This window comes from Enoplosus armatus, chromosome 10 (genome assembly GCF_043641665.1).
Source record: "Enoplosus armatus isolate fEnoArm2 chromosome 10, fEnoArm2.hap1, whole genome shotgun sequence".
Classification (NCBI taxonomy): Eukaryota; Metazoa; Chordata; class Actinopteri; order Centrarchiformes; family Enoplosidae; genus Enoplosus; species Enoplosus armatus.
The window spans coordinates 17,732,190-17,754,477 of NC_092189.1; positions in this window are offsets into that span (position 1 = coordinate 17,732,190).

A 22,288-nucleotide genomic window follows, 5' to 3' on the forward strand; every position below is an offset into this window, starting at 1 on the left:
GCTCTCATAGAGAGAGGTGAGACTTTATAATGGTTCAAACATGGTGTTAACAGCTCACACTTTCATACAAATTTTCTTCAAAAGCATTCATAGTGTTGCAAGTAGTAGTGTGAAGAATGAAAAAAGAGAGACGTTTAAACCCTGCCTACTCTCTCCTCCGCACACTTGACCTATCGCTGCATAAAATTTCTTGTAGGATTGTTGGTTTCGGAAAGTTACAGAAATTCAGCCCCCACAATTCCAACGTTGGAAAAATATGGGGGAGGGGTTTCGGACGTTTTTTGACCATCTAATTCCTTTATTAGACTACCATCATCGTTATGGGAAACATGTTTACCAATTTCATCAGAATGGGTTATCAAGTTGATACAAATGTACAATATAAAGACAGGAAGTAGCTTTCACTTAATTTCCAGTTGTTATTTTGTTTTGTAGCTTGAAGAAGACCTGACTTTGTCGTGGACTCACAGGTGAAACTACACTCACTCTTGTCTTGGCTTAGTTATAGACTGTATGCTCGACTCATTGTATAATTGGTCACCGGCAAGCCCAGCAGTTGTCTTTTCTAATCTACAGTGTATAAGAGAAGGATGAGATAGTGTCGCAAAGCCAGATAGATAAGATCAGAGAGAGGGCAGGCAGTCTGGCCAGTCTGGCTATCTCTCTGGTGAGAGTGTGATTCAGCAGCGTGAATAATTAAAGCTGGGAGCAGTGATAGAAATCTGTAGACGCCAGGGTCGGATAATACTGGACGGATATCAGGGGCCTTTGGTGCGGGGAGGTGGCGGCTGAGACGACATTAGTCACTCTGCCTGTGCCCCGGGCAGCCGTCAGGGCACCGTGCTGAAGGTCAGGGGATGATGGATGGACGGAGACCGGCGGTGGCTCACAGCTGAAGTTGACTAGAAAACGAATGTCCTGTACATGAAATATTATCCTCATTGAGGAAGATACCTGATCTGATACTGCAGCAATGTGTCATGGCTTTGTGAACTTTGTGAAGAGCCATGGTCCATCAGCTTGAAATGAAGTTTGTGACAAGGAGAGGTGGAAAGAAAGAGAACATTTTTTTTTTTTTTATTAGCAGAGGAAACATATAGATGATGTTTAGCCACATCAGAACACTTTCAGATTGTCAAGAATTTCCCAAATTACTCATTTGCCATTTGACTTACTGTTAATCATCAAATAATTCATAATAATTGAACTTTGAAGGGTGAAAAGCATTTTTTGCATTGCCTGGTCTGTGTTTGAAGGGTCACACTTAAAATTCTCTTTTTCTCTCCCCCCTACATCGCCATTGTTCTTTCTTTCTCTCATCTGGTTGGTTTCTCTGCACCAGATGTCTTTCATGTTAGCTGCATAGAAAGTCAGCCCTGAGTGTGATAGTTTGGAGGAGGATGTGTTATTTTTGAGAACCAGTCATCTGCCATCCACCACAACTGTTTTATTCATAGGTTCATAAAAACTAAAAATCATGTTTGTCTTGCAAATGATGCTGCTCCAAATTTAGACTGTGGGTAGGCGTCACAGTATACAAAAGTTGTACTGAAACAAGCCTCCATACGAACCCAACCACAGAAGAGCATCCTCCTCCTCTCTGAGCATTTGTGTGATTGTACTGTAGGTCTCAGTTCTCTCTATACACTGCTCCATTCATTATAATGGTAGCAGTGTGTCGGCAGAGCCTCAATGACGGCAAGGAGCCTCATATTCAGGTCAACTCGCAGCCAGAACGAGTCCTTGATTATTCCTTATTTATCCCAGTCATTCCCCCTGCTGTGGTGTGGAGTCTCGAGAAGATGTGTGTCTGAGTGGAGGAGCCAGGGCTAATGAGCTGAGCGCTAGCCTGCTGGTCGTTAGCAGGCTAGAAGCTGCGCCTCACCCCACTCCGAAGGCACATTCACATCATCAGTAGCCCAGCATCTTATTCAGGACGATTCAAGACAATAATGCAAGCTAGTAATGCTAATGTGGAGGTGTTTACTGTCTTGTGGGTAGACATCAACACCCAATGTGTCTCCATTGAAGACTCACACATACTGGAGACGTGATTCAGATTTTGATTAGCAAAAATGTGTTTTGCCTGCACTGTAACAAATATGTTTTGAATGACTGCCATCTACATGTATAACAAGAGTCTACAGCCATGCTAGCAGCTCTGTGAGGCTGTACTTGTAGGCACAGAGGTGCTTTGAGCTAAATGCTAAGATCGGCATGCTAACATGCTCACAATGACAATGCTAACATGCTGAGGTTAAGCAGGTATAATGTTTGCCATGTTCACCTTCTTAGTTTAGCATGTCAGCATGCTAACATTTGCGATTTAGCCCTAAACACAGCCATTGGTTTATGGACCACTGCTTGAAACCTTGAGTTTGGCATTTTGGCCGTCGCCATCTAAACAGTAAGTACAGTTGAGGGGAATATTATATATATTAGTTCTGCAGGTATTAGACACATTGAAATGTCAGGGGATCACCAAAGTTATTTAACTTTATCTTCTAATCCATCCATTATTTGTTGAGCCTTTTCGCTCAAAGCCACAAATTTCAACCTCATGGTGGTGCTAGAGGAAAAGTCGGGGGATCACCAAAGTCAATAGGATTCACAATCTAGGGACAATGGATGTCTGTACAGAATTTCATGGCAATCCATCCAAAGTGGTGGACAGATGTACCGACCGACAGACTGACATTGTTATCCCTAGAGCTACGCTGCTAGCATGGCTAATGTTATGCTCAGTCAGAGACATTTTTCAGAACATATAGTGACACAATTTCCATTGTTTTAACTTTGTACTTCATGAAAGCACACAAACCCTAACCTCAGAAAAGTTTGTCCAGCCACCAAAAGAAAAAGTTTGTAAAATATCTTAATTATTTGGATTTTATTTATTCAGTTAACTGTTCGATTATATTATCTGTAAATTGTACTGTCCTCGATTAAGGTCAAATTGCTGTTTCGATCTTAATCCTCGCATCCTTTTATTTCTATTTCATTTCATTGGCCTAAAAGTACTCACATTTTAAGTTATCGAGAAATACTACAACCAGCTTGTGAAAAAGCCCCTGATTTTCATTCATAGATTATAAACTCCCCCAAGTTTTCTAAAATGTACAAAAGCGTATAAAAAGTGCTCTCACTGTTAGCTACGGCTAAAGTAAACAAATAACCGAGTTGCTGACTTTTAGTGGTGTATTTGAGTCTTCATTAGATTTAGGACTCATGGCTCTTTTTATATATAATACCCTGCCTCAGGACAACCCAGCAGGACAATGTTTCTAAACATACAGACAAAGTAACCAAGGAAAGTTTCATTTTAGGTTTTTAACAGTAGACCATGAATCCAACTGATCATCTGTCACCTGCCGGAGACCAGACTGAAGGCCAAAGTCTCCAAAACAAGATGGCTGCCGTACACACCTGGCAGACCATCACATGAAACAACATTAAGCATCTGCTGCTGGCTGTGGAAGTCAGTCAGTGACTGAACTGCAACCACTGTTGAATGTGATGATTTTATTTAAGTTTGTGTTAATTTGTGTCTTGTGAAATAAGACTTTATTAACAATACTTTATGAATCATATAGTTGGCTGTAAGGTTGGTTACAAAGAGAGTTTGTTGCAGGCAGAGTAGGATTTTGTTATTAAGATTCACCATCTGAATTAGATAAAAATCAAGACAGAAGTTCACACGAAACATCTTGACATGATTTCCCGATCATTCTGTATTAAACATGCATCTATGCTTCAAAAAGTCCAACTGATAAAAGCTGCTTGTTTTTCCAAGAACTGTACCTCATGCGTTCATTTCCTATTGATGTGTAACACCTGGCAAACAGCCACACAGCTCTCATCTACGCTCCACCTGCCTGTGGTGAAACACACTGATACTGATCAGCATGTGCTTTCTTTTCAAATGAAACAAGTAAACACTGTGTTCTTCACTTGTTAATGTACCGAAAATTATAAAACATCTGCAGTTTTCTGAATCGTGTTTATATGTCTGGTTCTCATTTTGATTTTTTCTTCAGTTCTTTAAATAAAATGGTTTGATTTTGCATTTATAGTGTAGAATATTTGCTTTGCGCTTGCTTTGCTTTGCTTTGCTATTATTTGTTGTTTAATTAATGGCAACGCATTAATCTTAATGTATACTATTACTATTACTATTACTAAAAATTGATATAAGTAAAGTAGATAACTTACTGTACATGGCTCTAGTTAACATTGAGGACACTGAGGTCTTTTATTTGATCTGGGAATTTGGGGGTAAATTGTAAAAGTACTTTGGGTAAAAGAATGCCGTCCATTTACAAAAAGAATGCAGTAAAAATCAATTATTACTGCATTCAACAACAACATAGTTTTCTTCAAAGGTTGAGACTGAGTCAGACTGAGGTTCATACAAGCCAGGATGAGTTACAACTTCAGAAAACTTTGCAGAAACTAGAGCGGTCACATTACTTTTACCCTCTGGTTAAATTACATTAGTTATCTAAAGGGCACACACACTATAAGTGGGCGCAAGGCAGTGCACTAGCAATTCCAAATGAGCAACAGTGGGATCAGGAATAATGGATGAGCAGCAGCATGGTCAAGTCTAATTACTGCAACCTCTGGACCATTGAATCCTTACTTTCCTGGCCACCTCTGGTCCGGTCACATGTGTAATAGCCTGTTGGGAGAGCTTCCTGTGCTGCTGCAGTTCAGCAGGCTCACAGTTCAGGTCCTCGCCCCGGCTGCAGCCTCCAGTAAATGTGGCTCTACATCACCCCGGACACAATCCATCCCCATTAACTTGAAGCAGGTGGAGCCTATTTCATCCTCATTGCCTTCAGTGTCTGAGTGCGACAGCCACTCCATTCATATAACCCATGGATCTCGGATGTGCGCTGCCCTGCTCATGAGGTTCAAGTGGTTTAAAGAACACGACGGGGCAGAGAATGGAAGTTAATTGACTGTGCGATGACTGTAATGACTTGATCCCAGGTGTGAAAACCATCATGAGATCCTCTGCAGACTGTGAGGTCCACAGATGCAATTAGGGAATAACATTTATCACTGCTGCTAACAGGAAATGTGCTGCTCATGCAAACTAAGCATGACAATACACTGAAGGTGATCTGGTTACAATTTAATGGCTGCTTGTAATGTCGGTAATGTGAGGATATAATAATACTAATAAAATAAAATCTAGTGAAGCCTATGCAGGTTATTGCCCTGTCATGTTAAAGCCCAAAATCACAAATTTAACTCTTTACAATCTGTACAACACAGTGACACCTCCTCTACAACATGGAGAAATAGAATGACAAGATCAGGAAAATAAAGAATATGCATAAAAAATATGGATCTGACCTTGTAAAATGTAATGTAATTCCAGTTTCCATATTGTAATTCTACAGCAGCTATTTTGGTATAATCTGTACATGACATCTATCGCATGTCTGTCCGTCCTGGAAGAGGGATCCCTCCTCTGTAGCTCCTCCTGAGATTTCTTCCTTTTTTCTCTCTTAAAGGGTTTTTGGGAGGTTTTCCTTATCTGCTCCGAGTGTCTACGGATCGAGGCTGTTGTGTGCTGTACAGATTATAAGATGTGTGATTTTGGGCTGTATGAATAAAATTGGCTTGACATGACTTTCAAATGGCATGATGTTCAAAAAATCCCCTGAAATTAAGACTTTAGATTTACAAACATGAGGCTCAGATGCTCTAAATGTCACTTGTAATTGTTGTCTGTAATGGTGAACTGTGGAATATGTATATTAATTGTGAGCTTGAATTGTGCATGTTTGTCTAATGCTTTTATAATGCATATAGTGTGTTCTGCTGCACACATGGTCTCTCCAAACCAATTTTAATAGTTTTGGGAAAACAATGGAGGTCTATGGTACTGAGGATTTAGTTATATCAGGCTTCAGATTTACATTGTTGGTTTTGGTCTTTTTGTTGGATTTTTTTGACAATAAAAGAATATATAATATCATGATGTCTGTTAAATAAAGGATTAATTAGCCAACTAACTAATAAAGTCTCCTTTTTGGTTGATTAAACAATTTGCTTCTGAGAAACTGAGAGCAGCATCCTTTTCCTGTTTTATTCAATTCAGCTTTATTTAGTTCCAATGAAAAAAACATTTTCACAGAACTGCAGCAACATTATGAAAGGACCTGCGTTTAATTATCTGAGCTGTGGTTTTCTTACGCAACATATGGTGGAGCTTGATGTTGTGATGAAATGCGCACTCATCCTGCTTGTTTATCTACATTTCTTCGTGCTTTTCATGGTATATTTGGTGAAATATGAAACCTTACTTACTCTACATAACATAACCAAGATGCTGTTCAAAATATCTCACAAACTCTCCCATGAAAACTGAATGTGAGTTATGGATCAGTATGTTTGGATCCTATAAATCTGGACTACTACTACAACTGTGTATTTAACTTACAGGGTGTATTACAGTAATACTGGTGTTGTGTCAATGACTCCCCTCATGTAGTAAATGAGATGTTTTCTTTTTCGCAGTCACCACTTGGTGGTGCCAGTAATCACACATCTTTCATTTCCATAGTTTACTCAGTAAATGAATTCAGAAATATTTCATTATTAGATTTTGAGGTGGAATTATAAAGAAGGTACTGTATAACTAAATATAACTAACTGTAAAATATGCAGACATTTTGTAGAATACACATTCATGGAAGAAGACAGAATAAAGTGAACCTTGTCTGTGGTTAAGTAATACTTTTTCTGTGTTTTTACTGCCGTCTGAGTGTGATAAGAAAACAGTGATGGTCCCAGGTGATCCAGTGCCAAACAATAAAACGTTTTATTGAAAGAGTTTCATCAACAAAGTGGGTGAAGATCATCTTTGAAACCAAGCAGCTGTGAGACTCCTTGTCCTTTCAGTATAGAGACCATCTTTGAACTTGTGTGCTGTGACCAGATGAGGCCTTCCTTCCCCTGAGTAACACACACACACACACACACACAAAGATGGCCAGCCTCGTAGACAGCGAGATAATTTGTCATCTCAGAAGCAGGTTTTGTATTTCAGGTCTGGTGCCTCTAAATTGGAAAGGTTGCAGCATAGTTTTGTTCACCGAAGCCTCTTGTGGTACAATTTAAATACTCGAAGCTGAGGATGGAAAAAAGCTGTGACTGACCAGCCTGATTATATTATCCGGTCAGTCTTAATTCAAACAGTCGCTGTGAGCATTTTACTAAGAAATGAATCTGTGCAGGTATTTCCTTTCATGCTGACGGGGTCAACAAACCTCTCAGTGAATCAAAGAGATGTTCTTCCAGCGGCTCACCTTGGCATGCTAAAAGACTGAAGTCAGTTCGTTTATGTCATGCTAAAACATTTAGCTCATCCTACACAGGACACTATATATATCAAAATGTACATAAAATGTTTCAAAGATATATATGATATATAACACATATACTGTATATCAAAACATAGCAAGCTAAGGTATTCATCTATGAGCTAGTATTACCCAAAATGTTGAACTATTCCTTTAATGTAAAATCTTTCAAATAAAATAAATGTATACTCCATAAAATGATATATCACTCATATTAGACAGGCAAAGCTCAGCTTCAGTGGAATATGTACTGAGGAGCATTAGGGCCTGTAGCAGAACATAAATAAAATGTTTAGCAACCACCACGTTTGATTAATGTATGTCTCAAAGATATTTTGGTCACATACAGTATAGAAAGAATACAAGTTTATTTTACTGAGGATAGGTACCGCCTGAAGGCAGCAAACAATAAGATCGATCAGGATATAATAGCTTTAAGCCACCTTTTCCCAGAGGGAAATACTTAAGTAAAGAGAGGAGGAGAATATGGGGGAGTGAAAATGTATGGACCGAAACAGAAAAGGAGGGTGAGGAGGTGCTAAATGTGCACCACAGGTACTCTTAAAAAGAAATCTAGAGCCACAACTGGGTATTTTGTGTGTTTATTTTGGTGAATGTAAAAACACTCAAATTAAATTGATGTATCTTCTTCTTTGACGTGTCTGAAAATAGCAACTCGTTCATGCGATTTGAGAAGAATTAACTTCCTTCCTCTTCCATCTCTCCTGGATTAATACTTCATGAGTTTCCAAACTGTTCCTCTTGGGACTGAGAAGTGCAGCAACTGTGCAGCAATCATGTAAAAAACATTGGCAGCGCTACAATGGCTTCATCTGCACATGACAAGCTGAAGAAGAAGTTTTTGAAGCTGACTGCATAGTGAAGTTTTCCATGCAAAACCCTGTCCTACATATTTGAAACAGCTCTGAGCAAGGCGATGAAATTATTACATCAAACTGAGACATGCTCTTATTCTTATTTCTGCCTGTATTAGAGAGAAGAAACTTTATTTAAAGAAATAGTTTAACATTTTAGAAAATAACGTTATTCGCTTTCTACCAGAGAATTAAATGGGAAGATCCATGTCACTATCATGTCAGTACGCTAAATATGAAGCTAAAGCTAATAGACAGTTAGCTTAGCTTAGCATAAAGACCTGAACAGCTAGCCTGGCTCTGTCCAATGGTAAAAAAATCCACCTACCAGCATCTTTAAAGCTCACTAATAAATCCCAGCAACAGCGTCAGCGAGGCAGTTTGTTTGTGCACTAGCTTTCTTTTCGTTCTGCTAGCTAATGCAGCTAATTTGCTTTAGCTTTAGATTAGCATATCAACTGTACAGGACGGGGAAAGGCACCTGAGTCGTATTCAGCTCATTAAAAAGGGCTCACTGCCAGGTTTACATACATACCCGCCATAGTTTGTAGCTTGTTAGTGTTTGTGTATTCTAAGTAATTAACATATATCTTGTTTTCTTCAATCTATGTGGAGTGACTTGCTGTCGTGGTAATTAGTGAGCGTTAGGGGTGCTGGTATGCAGATTGGGACGAGCCAGGCTAGATTCTCCCTTTATGCAAGTCTTTATGTTAAGCTAAGCTAACCAACTGCTGGCTGTGGCTTCATATTTATCGTACAGACATGACAGTATGTACATGCAGACATGTAGTATCTCAGTTATGTGTACTGTTCAACAACATGCAGCTGGCCGCTTATACTGTACATGCAAATATAGGTGGAGCACTGGCAGGTGTAAAACCAAACATGTCCTGCCTTCACTCTCCCTGTGAGGCCTCACACATTCTCAGGGTCAAAGGGGAAATTTTCCTCTAAGCTATGCGAGCAAACAGGAATGTGTGCAGTCTGACAGCAGCCACAGTTGTAATATTTTCCCCCCAAACAGCAGAAAGTTGTAGCAGTGAGTGTAAGAAACTGTGGAGCAATGCTCAGAAAGAAAGAAACCACAAGACCGTCTCTGCCTCTGCCCTCCTAATCCCTCCACCCTTCTTTTCATCTCTCTTCATCACTGGAATTCCAAATGGCTATGAATGTTTTTCTGCCCGCTTTTCTCAAAGCTGCGTATTAACAATTGCATCGTGCTGCAAATGGCATCTCCAAGGTAGGGGCCGACCTTCATTCCTCTGCAGAGGGCATGCCAGTAAATCCATTTCTCCAGAGATGCGGTTCACTGAATAACAAATCACGGGGGCAGACGTGGCTCTCTCCCCTGTTAAAGAAGCCTATTGCTGGAAGCTTCCTTCACAGAGCCTGTAACACCAGGGGTTTATTATGAAGAGAACGAGTGGACAAACACAGGGAACTATACCTCCAAACATGTGAACTGTTTCTTTTCCCTCTTCTTCTTTCTTGAATTATCTGCTGTTAATAGACTTGTTAAATTACACATATTACCATGTGAAAGAAAAAAGTCATGAAACCCTGTATATAAATAAATACGCTGTTCTCGCTTCTCCCTGGTGTTCACACGTCCACTACTCAATATCAACGACACCCTCTGCATCATCAGGGAAAATGCAGAGCCCAATTTTGCGCTTATATCTCATTTCCGATGTTCTCCTCCCTTCAACCAAATCAACTCAGCCACCTGTCAGAATCTGTTAAGCAGGCTCACATTTCATGAAAACACCTTATCTTTCTTCATGACCAGTGTAACGTTATTTACACCCTGCAAACAAAATGGCTCCGGCACTGTTGCCGCTGATAAGGGCCTTTAGTCGTGGAGCAAGGTGACAGCAGCCAGATTACAAGTTGGTGATTTACCTTATTCATTCCTGTGACCTAGAAAAGAAGACCAATTTCAGTATTCGTTGCTGTTCCACTGCAGACGGACCTGATTTACTGTCTGTGGTGTTTTATCGAATCTTCTCCTCCCAAGAAGTGTTCAAGCAACGCTCCTGTGATTTGAGAAAAGATTAGCTCGCAGATTGAAAGAGATAAGATTCACAGCATTCAAGAAAACCAATTTTTGAAACTGTGGTGACCTGGATTGCATCTGATTTCTGCTTTGTTGACATCTACAGAAAGGTTTGCTTACGTGTGTGAGGCTGTAGGTCGCTGACAATTTAGCGAGTGGGCATGCTAGCGTAGTTGTAGCAAATGAGAGAAGATTTGTTTATGTGATCATCATCAATAAACCAAGAAAAACAAACCAACTGATCGTCCTCTAATCCCCATGGCCTTTAGTGACTGTTGCTAAGCCTGTTCCTGGCAAGCTAGTTAACCAGACATGCTAACGTGTGCAGTTTACATCAGAGCAGATAAACTCACTGTTTAATCCACTCCTTACTTCCCTGTTTAACCCTAGCTCCATGCACACAGACGATTGTTGTTCGAGGAAGGGGTTTAGTCATTTCACTATGATGGCCAGCCACATGTAATGCACCGAAAGTTGCCCCTTAGGTTGATCCCTTTGTATTTAGCTGCAGGAATTTCCCTTTAAATAATAATCTACAGCCTTTGCTGAACCCAAAATCCGGCTGTATGTAGCCAGACTTACAGTGGAGACCTTGAAGTTTATTATTTTTAGATTATGAGACTTTTTAGACGGTAGAAATAATGTTTCTTCTATCTCCTGTGTTCAGGTGGGAAAAAATTTGGGGGAAAAATGTGACCTTCTGTGTGAAATCTAAAAAGTTTGGGAACTTGGGGAAAAAAAAGAGAGTAGAGTATTGATTTGAAGGCTGAGCACACATGGGACACAAAGGTGCTAAGAGCCTTCAGAGTGTATGTATGATCACTCTCTTCTCGTCTCCCACACAAAGATGTAGCGTGCTCACAGTCTTGTGGGGATGCCCACAGCTACAACTTGGTAAGTGCATCATACATACACTCTCCCATGTAGGAGGCAGGTTACACATACGCACGGATGGGTGAGAATGGGCCGCGCATCGGCTTATTAAATAAGTGGAGGTCCTACGTGGTGAAATGGAGCAGTGAGGAGGAGTTATATGCACTGCCTCCTCTGCAGTGTTGGTGGACAGCCAGCATCACCATAAGCAGTCAGTCAATAGGCTGACTCAACAGTGTGTGAAATTAAGAGGGAAATAGAAGTAGACAGACATTAAGCCTCTCTCCCACTTCCCTTCACCCTCTCAGACGCCAGACAGCGGCTAATGCACCCCCTAGAGCCCCCACACACTGCTATCACACACCAGCAGCACCACAGCTCCACTTCATGTCGTCTGCTCCGCCAGAAAAGCCACACTGACCTCCTTTGACAGCATTAATGTAAATACGACACTGAGGCGAGTTTTCTGAACGTCTGTTTGTGCGAGTTACAGATTTAACTCCACCTGCAGAGACGGGAGGGTAAACATCTTTACATGCAGCCACATGGCAGAGCGCTCAAATCTGCTTTTTGCAAGATGAGGTTTTTGTTTGTCTGGTGTTTGTTATTTATACGTGGAAATGGTGAGGACAAACAATTACAGTTTGTGCCATAGAAATAAAAAGCTGAATTTTTATTTAACAGAAGCACAAAAACAACTGAGAAATATCAAAGCAATACATCATATTATGATTGAAATTCACATGGCTGAAATACCACTCCAATAAAACCAGACATCTATTGTCAGATGTCCACTGGGAAGATATATCGTATAGTTTAGAATATCTCCCAATCTTTTTTCTTTTTTTTCCCTCCAGCTCCTTGATATGTTAATGCAGGTTTTGTTTTTGAGTTAGAAACAAAATCCTTTCTGCTGAGAGCCTCATTTTGTCGAAACAGGGAGGAGTCACATTTCCATACGAAATGTCTGGGTTAGAATGAAACGACTATTAAGGAAATTCTGAACAGTGGCCTGATGATAAAAAAGGCAGTTGCCAAGGTAATATGCAAAACAGTCTCATTGACTCCCGACTTGAACTATGAGAACCACCTTCAAGATGGAGGCTGGAGAGTTGAACCGAATCCCGCTGACTGGAAACTAACTCTGCCACGTCTCTTTGCTTCATAATATTAGTTATTTAATAGTTAGGAACAAGAAGATTAATATGTTCGATATATTGCTCTCATTTTGACAACATAACGCTAACAAATCATTTTCAGGCAACCAGTGGTGCAAAGTAACTAAAGTACTGAAAGTACTATGCTTAGAGGGAAATATTGTACTTTTTACTCTACTACATTCATCCAACAGCTATAGTTAGGAGTTATTTGGTAGATTAAGATTTTACAAATAAAACAGTTGATAAAATATTGTATATGATTGGATTAAACTACCCAACAGTAAATAAAGTAGCTAGAACTAGCTTCACCTTGACCAGCTACAATATCAAAATGCTTGTCAGTGTCAATCATAAAACAGCCGATTGATTTTCCTCTTTATTTGCAGAGCTTGGCACGAGGCAGAGGGAAATTTCCCTCCCTGGGCACGCTGATTGAATGTAATTTTGTCTTTACGCAGAAAGCACACTTACCACCTGTTTTCTATTTTCTTGGGTTGACATTTTTGGCTTATCCAGTGACACAAATACATGATACAAATCAATAGAAAAAAATCCTTTAAATGTAGTTTTGTCCTGCTGAATAACTAGCAACTTTACTTACAATAGTCTAATACAACCGGATATATTAAATATATAGATACTTTCATGTGAACAGTTGACCAATTTCTATCTTGTCATATTGCCCAACTATGTGCACCAGTAATAATACTCCAATAATATAACGTATCCTAACAAAACGCTCACACAGAGCATTCTGCTGCATGATTTACATACATTTACTTTTGATACTATTAGTATTTTTTGCTGATAATACTTCTAATAGAAGTAACTTTACATTGCTGTACTGATACAAGGATCTGAAGACTTCCTCCACTGTTGCAAATAACGATTTAGAAGACGGTATAAATTATATTATCACTGACATATTTTCACCTTTAAGTCCAAGGGGACTCAAGAAACCACTAGAGGGAGCAACAATAAACAAATGCAAAGTAGTGAGGACATGGTGTCAGGGTTTATATCATCCTCTGTCTGCAGTTTACAGCTTCAACAGGGGCAAAAGGCTTTATCCTGATCTAATTCAAAAATATCTTGATGCCATTTCAGAATTTAGCCTGAAATGTATAAATAGTTCACCCTGACGGATATTAGATCAGAGATTTCTACACTAAAACCGGTAATAAACCAGAGGAGAGCACCAGAACAGATACACTGCCTGCTGAATTATTCCCCTGGAGCACGCCATGCTCATCCTTAACCTTTCCTGTTGCAATCTGACTCTGTCCTCTCACTGAAAGCAGCCGGCTGAAGATGAATACAAGTGGCTGAGGGCTGAGGGAAGACAATGTCTGTAGAGACTCTTCAGATGGATATTGACCAAAGGGGAAAAAAGCTGATGGAATTTCATTGACCTACGGCAAACTGCACCGTGTTACACAACCAGATCAATGTCATCGCTCCCTCTCTTCTCCATTCACCTCTCTCTGGGGGACTTTTAATGCTCAAACTTGTTCTTGCTGGGGAGCCGAGAGGTGGAGGAGCACCTGAAAACGTTGACAGATGTGTGAGAAAGTGTTTTGTGAGGCTCCTCAGGATTGTTGGTAAGTGCGTTTGATCTGCAAGATTGAAGGACGGCAAGCCAAGGCTTCATCTGCCGTTGTATATTCCTCCTCTGACTTCAGAGGGAATGTAAGAAATGGAGGGAGATTCTGTGATGTGGAAGATCCTGCACAGACTCTGCATATACTTCTCTCGCTCTTAGAGACATTCTGTATTCACGCTGTTGAGGTGCTGCCTTTATGTTCTGTGACCGAGGTCAGCGGTTGAAAATATCTGATTAAATCCCTCTGGTTGATTTGCAATTTTGAATTTTATGAGGACGAGCGTGCCAGGTCAAAATCCTCGACTTACAACAGACACAACAAAGATGATGTCAGTGTTTCATGTCTGCTGTAGTGAGAAATGTGTCAGGCCTGAAGCTGAGAGCAGCAGAGGAGTTTGATGAGTCAGACATTTTTGTTTGATCAATAAATTCTTATGATCATATTCTTATGTTCAGTAAATTCTTATTGAACTCAAATGTGTGCTTATTTTCCAATTACAGAAACATATTAAATAAGTTGAAAACAATGTGTCATCTGGGAAAATGAAACTTACCAACTGCAACAAATGCAGTTTCTAATTTAATTTAACAATGTTTTGATCCAACGGAAATCTTCATGAGTCAAGTTAGCAGTAGTAAAAGTTGTTGTTTTTTTATATGTGCACAGACACTTTGTCTTAAAATAAGATTAAGAGTCTACAACCCAGTTGGCGGCCCTGTGAGGCCACAATGACCGGGTCATCATGTTATGAGCATCAGAGTGTAAAGAGATGTGTTTGACTGTGTTATATGATTTGTGAGAGCGGTGGGAGCAGGATGATCATAATGTGAGATGATATCATATGTAGTGTTGGGCAATACAGACTTTGTTGTATTCATGTATTTAGAACGTGTATGGTAGTAGTTGACATTACTGTACAGTCTAATCATCATCAGTGTTTTTTTTTAAATCTCACTTTAGCGTGCTAGCATGCTAACATTTGCCAGTAAGCACAAGGTACTGCTGACGCCGATGGGAATGTCACTGATTGGACAAGTTGAAAGTTTGACCTCATGATGGCGCTAGATGGAAAGTCAGGGGATCACCAAAGTTCATACATCCGTCCAACTGTTGCCCGAGACATTTTCACTATAAACCATAAATGTCAATCTCATGGGGGCGCTAGATGAAAAGTCAGGGGATCATGAAAATCATTAGGATTTATCCTCTGGGGACCACGAGTGTCTGTACCACATTTCATGGCAATCCATCCATTAGTATTGTAACAGTGTAAAAATCAAGTTTCACGTTTATTCGTCATCATAACTAAAGTATCTAAAGATGCAGTTACAAAGTTGTACAAAGTTACAAAACCAACAAAAGGTCAGAAAAGAGAACGAAAACATACTCCGCAACACAGAATGAGAAGGGACTTCAAATGGCCATGTTTCAATTAGTGAAAAGATTGCATTATCATTCTCCAGGTGAGAAGCAATATATCAGCCATTCAGGTCATTGGATTTCAAGACTCGTGGGTGAAGGGATTTGGTCAATCATGAAACAGCCGATTGATTTTCCTCTCTTTATTTGCAGAGCTTGGCACGAGGCAGAGGGAAATTTCCCTCCCTGGGCACGCTGATTGAATGTAATTTTGTCTTTACGCAGAAAGCACACTTACCACCTGTTTTCTATTTTCTTGGGTTGACATTTGGGGATATGAGATACGTTTGTGAAATGCTTGAGAAAAAAAGAGCAACTGCAAACAGCATAGAAAACAGTGTGGTTTGACTTGGAAGAGTGTTGTTCCTGTGAACAGTGTACTGGAGTGAGGAGATTATGTGGAGAAATATTTGAAGTGTGCCAAATGTCAAATCAAATCAGTCTTTATTTGTAAAGCAACGTTTCTTGAATGTATTCGACTGTTTTTCTGTAATCTCCCCCTGAAAATCAGGCTCAACATCGAGGCACGAGTTTAGAAACTTTTGAGTGAATGAGCACCGACTCAAAGAGAAATTATTTGAATAAAAATGTGTTAAAACTCACATTTAAAGCCCAGGTTAAACATGGTACATGATTAATAGTTACAATATTTATTAAGTGTAATAAACAACTTTAAATATATCAATAAATAGCTGCTACAGCCATGAACATTATTATTTGACATTATTATGAGACAAAAGGCCCCTGAACACATGTAGATATAGAACACTTCGTAGATGTAAAAGTCCCCCAAACCCCTCCGACATAAGAGCAAGACCTGCAGATCGGCAGTCGCAGCCACATCGTTTGTAGGTGTTTTGCGTCACTTTTTGGTGGTTTTGCATCACTTTGTTGGCATTTTGTGTCTCTTACATAGTCTTAGTAGTCGTTTTTGCGTCATTTTGTGTTTTTGTTGTTGTTTTCATTTTGTGGTTGCATGTTAACAGTCATCTTATGTAGAGGTTCTTATACTAACAAGCCAACTACCTATCACCTTCTTACTTTGGTAGGGGAGGAGGCACCAGGGGTGGTCGATCAGGTTCCAAGGGGGACCTGTGCCATCCCTGGCCACCCCTCTGGCCCTGCTTCTGTCAACATCCCTTAAGAAGAACCCACAGCTTAATTGGAATATCATTAATATGTGTTTTGTTTTCCATTGACCTGGAACAGGAGTGTGTTCAGCAGCATGACACCACTACCAGGGGACACGCCAACACATGTTTTCACTATGCAGCAGCTCTACTCATTTTAATCGAGACAACACACACACACAAAAACTGTTGTAATGTGATACTTGAGTGATCTCGCATGTCGTTTACTTTGATTTGAACCATATGCAGTATGTTCACAGAGTACATTTGTTCTGTGTCTGGAGATCTAACAGTGTTGTTATGTTTTTGGGCAAGAGAGACGATGTATTCTTACAAGCAGAGTAACACTGCAATGTAACTCGAGCATCAGAAGTGACCAAATATGCACTTTGACTACAATAAGTGACGTCAAGTTTGAAAAAAAAAGTATCAGAACTGATTTGGAGCTATTCTAGGGTTTTGCTCTCATGGGAGTATCTGGGTCTGGAGCCCAGTGTTTGAAAATCCTGCTCAATATCAAAATCCATATGGTTATAGGTTCTCCCTATGGAAGGACCCACACATGCATAATCCCACGCATACATTTGCTTGCATGGACACTTGCAGATTTCCACGTGTGCGCATACAAGCACGCAAATTCACATGAACTCGGAAAAACACAAATCAAGTCAACCCAGCATGCATGTTACATACACACACACACACACACACACATTTGCACACACGCTCACAGGGGGAGTGAGGACTATCTGTGGGCCCAGTCATGCTTCACCCATGCAGAGGTGTCTGTTAGCAGAGAGAGTTATCATTGGCCATGGAGGCTTATTCCTCTGCCAGGGGAAACCATGCCAGCAAATGACTGATAACGGAGCACAGCAATGACTGGCTCGCACAGCGGCTGCACATGCAGACCCAGGCCCAGATGAGGAATGGCACATACATCATACAGTACAGCACGGGCCCTCCCTCCTTAAGCCTTTTTTTTTTTTTTTTTTTTTTTTTACTAATGACGTATATATTTACGTTCCATTAGCTCTGAAAGGTTAAACAGGATTGAGCATTGAAGCAGCTCACTCAGAGATAAAACCAAATTTTTCTGCTCTAATATCTTCAACGTTATTTGTTCCAATGTCAAGCTGCAAAATGAAAATGCTCATAGAAATAATAAGCATGGGGGGTAATTGATGATTTGTGTGATCGCCTGAGAGAGACTCATAACTTTGAGTCATATGCTGTGGTATTTAATTTAGATGATTCAATTTATTCACTGTAATGTCGTCATCTACTGCCAAAACCGCTTTCTGTTTGTGCAGGAGAAATGGGAAGGGCCTCAAAAGTCTTAACAGCTGAAGGACTGGGATTTTTTTTAAGGGTTAAGAGTTTCATTGTAAATGCTCAAGAGCCAAATTAAGCAAGTGATTCTACAGAATTTATGAAAAGAGCAACTCGATGGAACAAGGGCTGGATGTTTCCAGTAATTCATTTAAAACCTGCATCAGCAAGAGGCCACACAGATTGTGGATTGTGGATGGAGTGTGGAAAAATGTGAAACAGTACAAAACAACACTAAAACATAAAAGTGCAGTGTTAGAGTCTGGAGGGTGAAGTCTTATTTTTAGCCTTTCAAACTCCAGAAAGACAAGAACAGAGGTGAAAGGGATGGATTAAACTGTGTGTTTATCGGCTCTAATATAAGCTGCAATCGTTAGCGTATCAGGCTAACTAGCTTACTACCTACTGTAAACTAAACCCAGTTACTGCCAAGGACAAGGAGCACAACATTACAAAGCTATATTAGTTTGTGAGGTAATAGATTCTATAAAAAATATAAATAAGAAATAAGAAATAATTTAGAGTGGTTATTCTGCTGTTGTAAACTGCGTATGTACCATGTGAGAATGGAAAGCTAGCTAGCAAGAGTAAGGGAGACGGGACTTAGCGAAAGATCAATTGTCCTCTTAGCAGTCCACTGAGTGACGGACAGTGGGCAGGCTTCTTTGTTTACTTTCCAAGTCAAGATTCTTGTTGTGAAACAGTTCAGCTGGAAACATTAAAAAGTCAGCTTGAGATGGTTTTCAACCAACTCATGGAGCCAATGTTAGCTTAATCCGCTAACCTGGCTAACTACAGCTGACGACAGCGGCAGTTGTCATTTCAGCCAGTAAGAAGAAGAAATGTGAACCTTGCTTTTATCTACCTCTGTCTGAAATCAAGGACTCATTGTTTCAAAAACAAGTAAGAATTTCAAGAGTTAAATCTGCTCCGTTGTAAACTGTATGTAGCCTGACAGCCGTAGCAACAGTAACTAAGGGGGGCGAGGACCCCTTGTACTCGAACTGCTGCACTATGGGGAGACAAAACACTTTGGCTCTGTGAGATGTGTAGATAAACAGGTACAGCTACCTTTTGCATATGTTAAGCCCACAGGAAATGTTTGGTGCCACCGAGGTTGAGTCTTTGATTCCAGTTTTGTGTTGAAATGGTAATGAATGAATGAATGAATTAAATGATAGATTATTCGATTCACTTTTGTCTGTGTCGTGGTTTAATTAAAGATGCTTGTCAAGGCTGCAGATAAGATGTACAGCTTTCTGAGACTCTGAGACTCTGAGACTTATTTTCCTGGTATGTCCTGGTTTCAAGGTTACCTGCTTCATAAAGATGCAAGGTTATCTCAGGTTGGAGAGCACGTCAATACTGAATAAAAGCTTCCTGCAAATGCAGTTCAAAGGTGTGATCTATTATTTTCATCTTTTATAGCTGTGGAGTCAGTGCATGGTGAGCAGTCCTCTAATATGTAACATGCAAGGACACTGAAAGTTCTTTACTATACAATGAAATAGTAATTTATAAGAAAGCATCCAAACAAATTTGAAATATAGACGCGCTGTATGTCTAGAATTTTGTTTTCCTTTTCCTCTTTTTTTTTCATCAAAACTCAAACCCTGTTCGCCGATTTAGCTGCGCTAACGAGTAGCCACGAGGAGCTGAGCACCTGATGTTCTTAAAAAGAATTACCTGCACTCTCAGAAGAACCCAGAAGGTCATTTAACAAAACTTCCCACTGTTATGAAGGCATTTCCAAAATCTTTAAAAACTTGTCTAACCATCTGGATGAAAGAATTCAGTTTGCTGCATGATAAAACAGATTTTCAACCGATTTCTCAAGTATGTAAATTACATATATCCTTGATCTTTTTGGTATGAAAATATATCATATTTGTAAGAAACATTAATATATACAGATATTACTGATCATGAAAAATGTAATTTTGGTTCAAGTGGCCTTCAGAAGTGCAGTTACTGCTGTTGAACGACCTGTCAAAGGTTTTTAAAATATCACCAGGTATATATCTGAAGGAAATTCAGATGCTTAGGCACAAACTGGGGCTATGCTAATGAGTAGACACTGTATGTATGTATGTGTGTGTGCGTGCATTCCTATTTCTGTGTCTTTATGGAAAAGAAAGAGAGAGAGAGTGGGTGCATGTGTTATTTCTGCCGGGCTTCACACATTGAGCGGACAAACAATCTATTCCAATTAAAGCAAGCTGCAGCCCTGGTGACTGCAAAAGGGGCCGTGCTCCATCGGATCACATCATCCTTTGAAAAACCCCAAGACTGGCTGATTGTGATTTGAAGGGAAACAGGGCCCTTCAGGAACAACTAGTGTTGGCTGGCAGCAGGGAGAGAGGTGGGGGGTGGTGTGCTGGCTTCAAGTTAGTCCAGAAAGTTTCACAGAAAATAGTGTTACAGCTGGTGGAGGGAGGAGAGGAGGCGCCGGGAGGAGGGCAAGGCCATTAATCCTGGTTGTAGCCCCGGTTTACCGCTCTTACTGCATGTGGGGCGAGGAGGCAAATTAATTATGTGGCTGAGATTAATTAGGTGATGTTAAGGGAAATCTGTGACTGTAAAACTTTAGAGGGCTGCACAGCTGACTAGACTAATGGGGCGTTTATGAACTCTTAATAGATGCTACTCTGATGTTGAGTAGTGTGTCAGCAGAGCAGAGAGAGAGACAGTGGGAGCGCAGTGAGGAAGTGTCCTTGCTGAAAGCAGAGAGGATTCGGAAAGCTTCATCCAGGAGCACCTGCACTAGCTTGAGCTAAAGCTTTACATTATTTCCAAGTACATATTTCCCCCCTCTTGTTCTTCAAGCTACTATTATGAATATTTTTATGTAATGTAATGTAAAAGGGGTCGCTTGTAGTGACAAACCCACAGAAAATTATTATTATGATTTTAACTTCTTTATATACGGTTTGGTAGTTCAGTCCAGTGGTTCCCAAACTAGGGGTCAGGTCGCCTCCTCTGAAGGGTCACAAGATAAATCTGTGAGGTCGTGAGATGATTAATGGGAGAGGAAAGAAGAAAAATGAAACACAAATGTGTTTTCACACTTTCTCTGATATTGGACAATTTTACCTTTTTGGGCCTCTAACAGTTATTTAAATGAAACCATCTGAGAAGTTTGGAGGAGAAATGTCTCTTTGGTGGAACTGACAACAAATCATAGACAATAGAAATGTGACAAGGGGCCTTAACTACACATTGATTTTTGTGAGTGATGTAATATGGAAGTAGATTTATAAACTAGCAGAAAATGGAAATACTCACGTAAAGTAAAAATACCTCAACATGTACTTTCCAGCGCTAGCGCTGAAGCTTTACATTATAAGTGTGTTGTTTTTCCCCTCTTGTTCTTAAGTCTGAGGTGTTGAGTGGAAAACAGGTTTATCTGGAAATTGTCCTTGGACCCATAGTAAGGTGACATTGTTATGCCTGCTGTATTCTTGATTTCAAGTACAGAAAACTGCATTCCTGCAAGTTCCTCCAGATGTGACTGCTCCGAAGGACCGTCTGGAGACCCGACACCTTCAAAGCAACACTATAAGCAGAACAAGCCTGTTCTGTGTTATCGCAGCACATGCCAAATGACGCAAGCAGCTGTCTGATAATCTTACAGCAGAGATCAGCCTCCACCTCCCACCTCACCTCCACAGTCTTTACTCCTCATTTCCCCCCACGCCTGTAGCCAAACTTGTTCTGCTGATAGCCGCTGATAGTCTTACTCAACACTATCACTATGAAAAACACATGTAAACTGCAGGCGGATCAAGGAAAAGTATTCCTGCGCTCCGAGGGCAAAAAGAATAAGAGGGATAGAAAGAAAGGAACATTGCTTTGGTCTGCATTTAAGGGGCAATGAGGTTAACATCCTGTCTGCAGAGTCCCAGTAAGCCCCTGAGTAAATCTAGGCCACATTCAAATATGAAACAGCTACTGTAGGTTTTTTGGAGCTTAATGTCTTTGCGACGGTGCTGCTGATGTTTTCAAAGTAGCAATAAGATTTGAATAAATAATCCCTTGCCTCTCTAAAAAAAACTGAGTAAGAAGATCGCACCCTTGGGCATAAACAACTTCTTTTGATTTCTCATGGATCGGATTGTGCTCGAATCTGAGTTTACCTATCTGCCCACTCTCAAGTCTCTCATCCTAATCCTAATTCATGACACTAAAATATGTGTAAAAAAACAAAAAACACCCTGACAATTGTTGTTGGAGGATGAGAATTAAACAGAAAGTTACCACTGTCCATTGTGAAGACGGAGGGTGACCAACCAGGAAGACAGTTGACATTGCACCATTGTTTTATGTGCAGACAGCACGTATAGTCAGGGAACCAGAAAACCACGGAGATGGGTGCAGACTATACACAGACACAAGCTCATGCCTGTAAAAGTAAGAGGAAATCATCATCCTCTTCGCTTGTTAAAGGGGTATTTCACCAC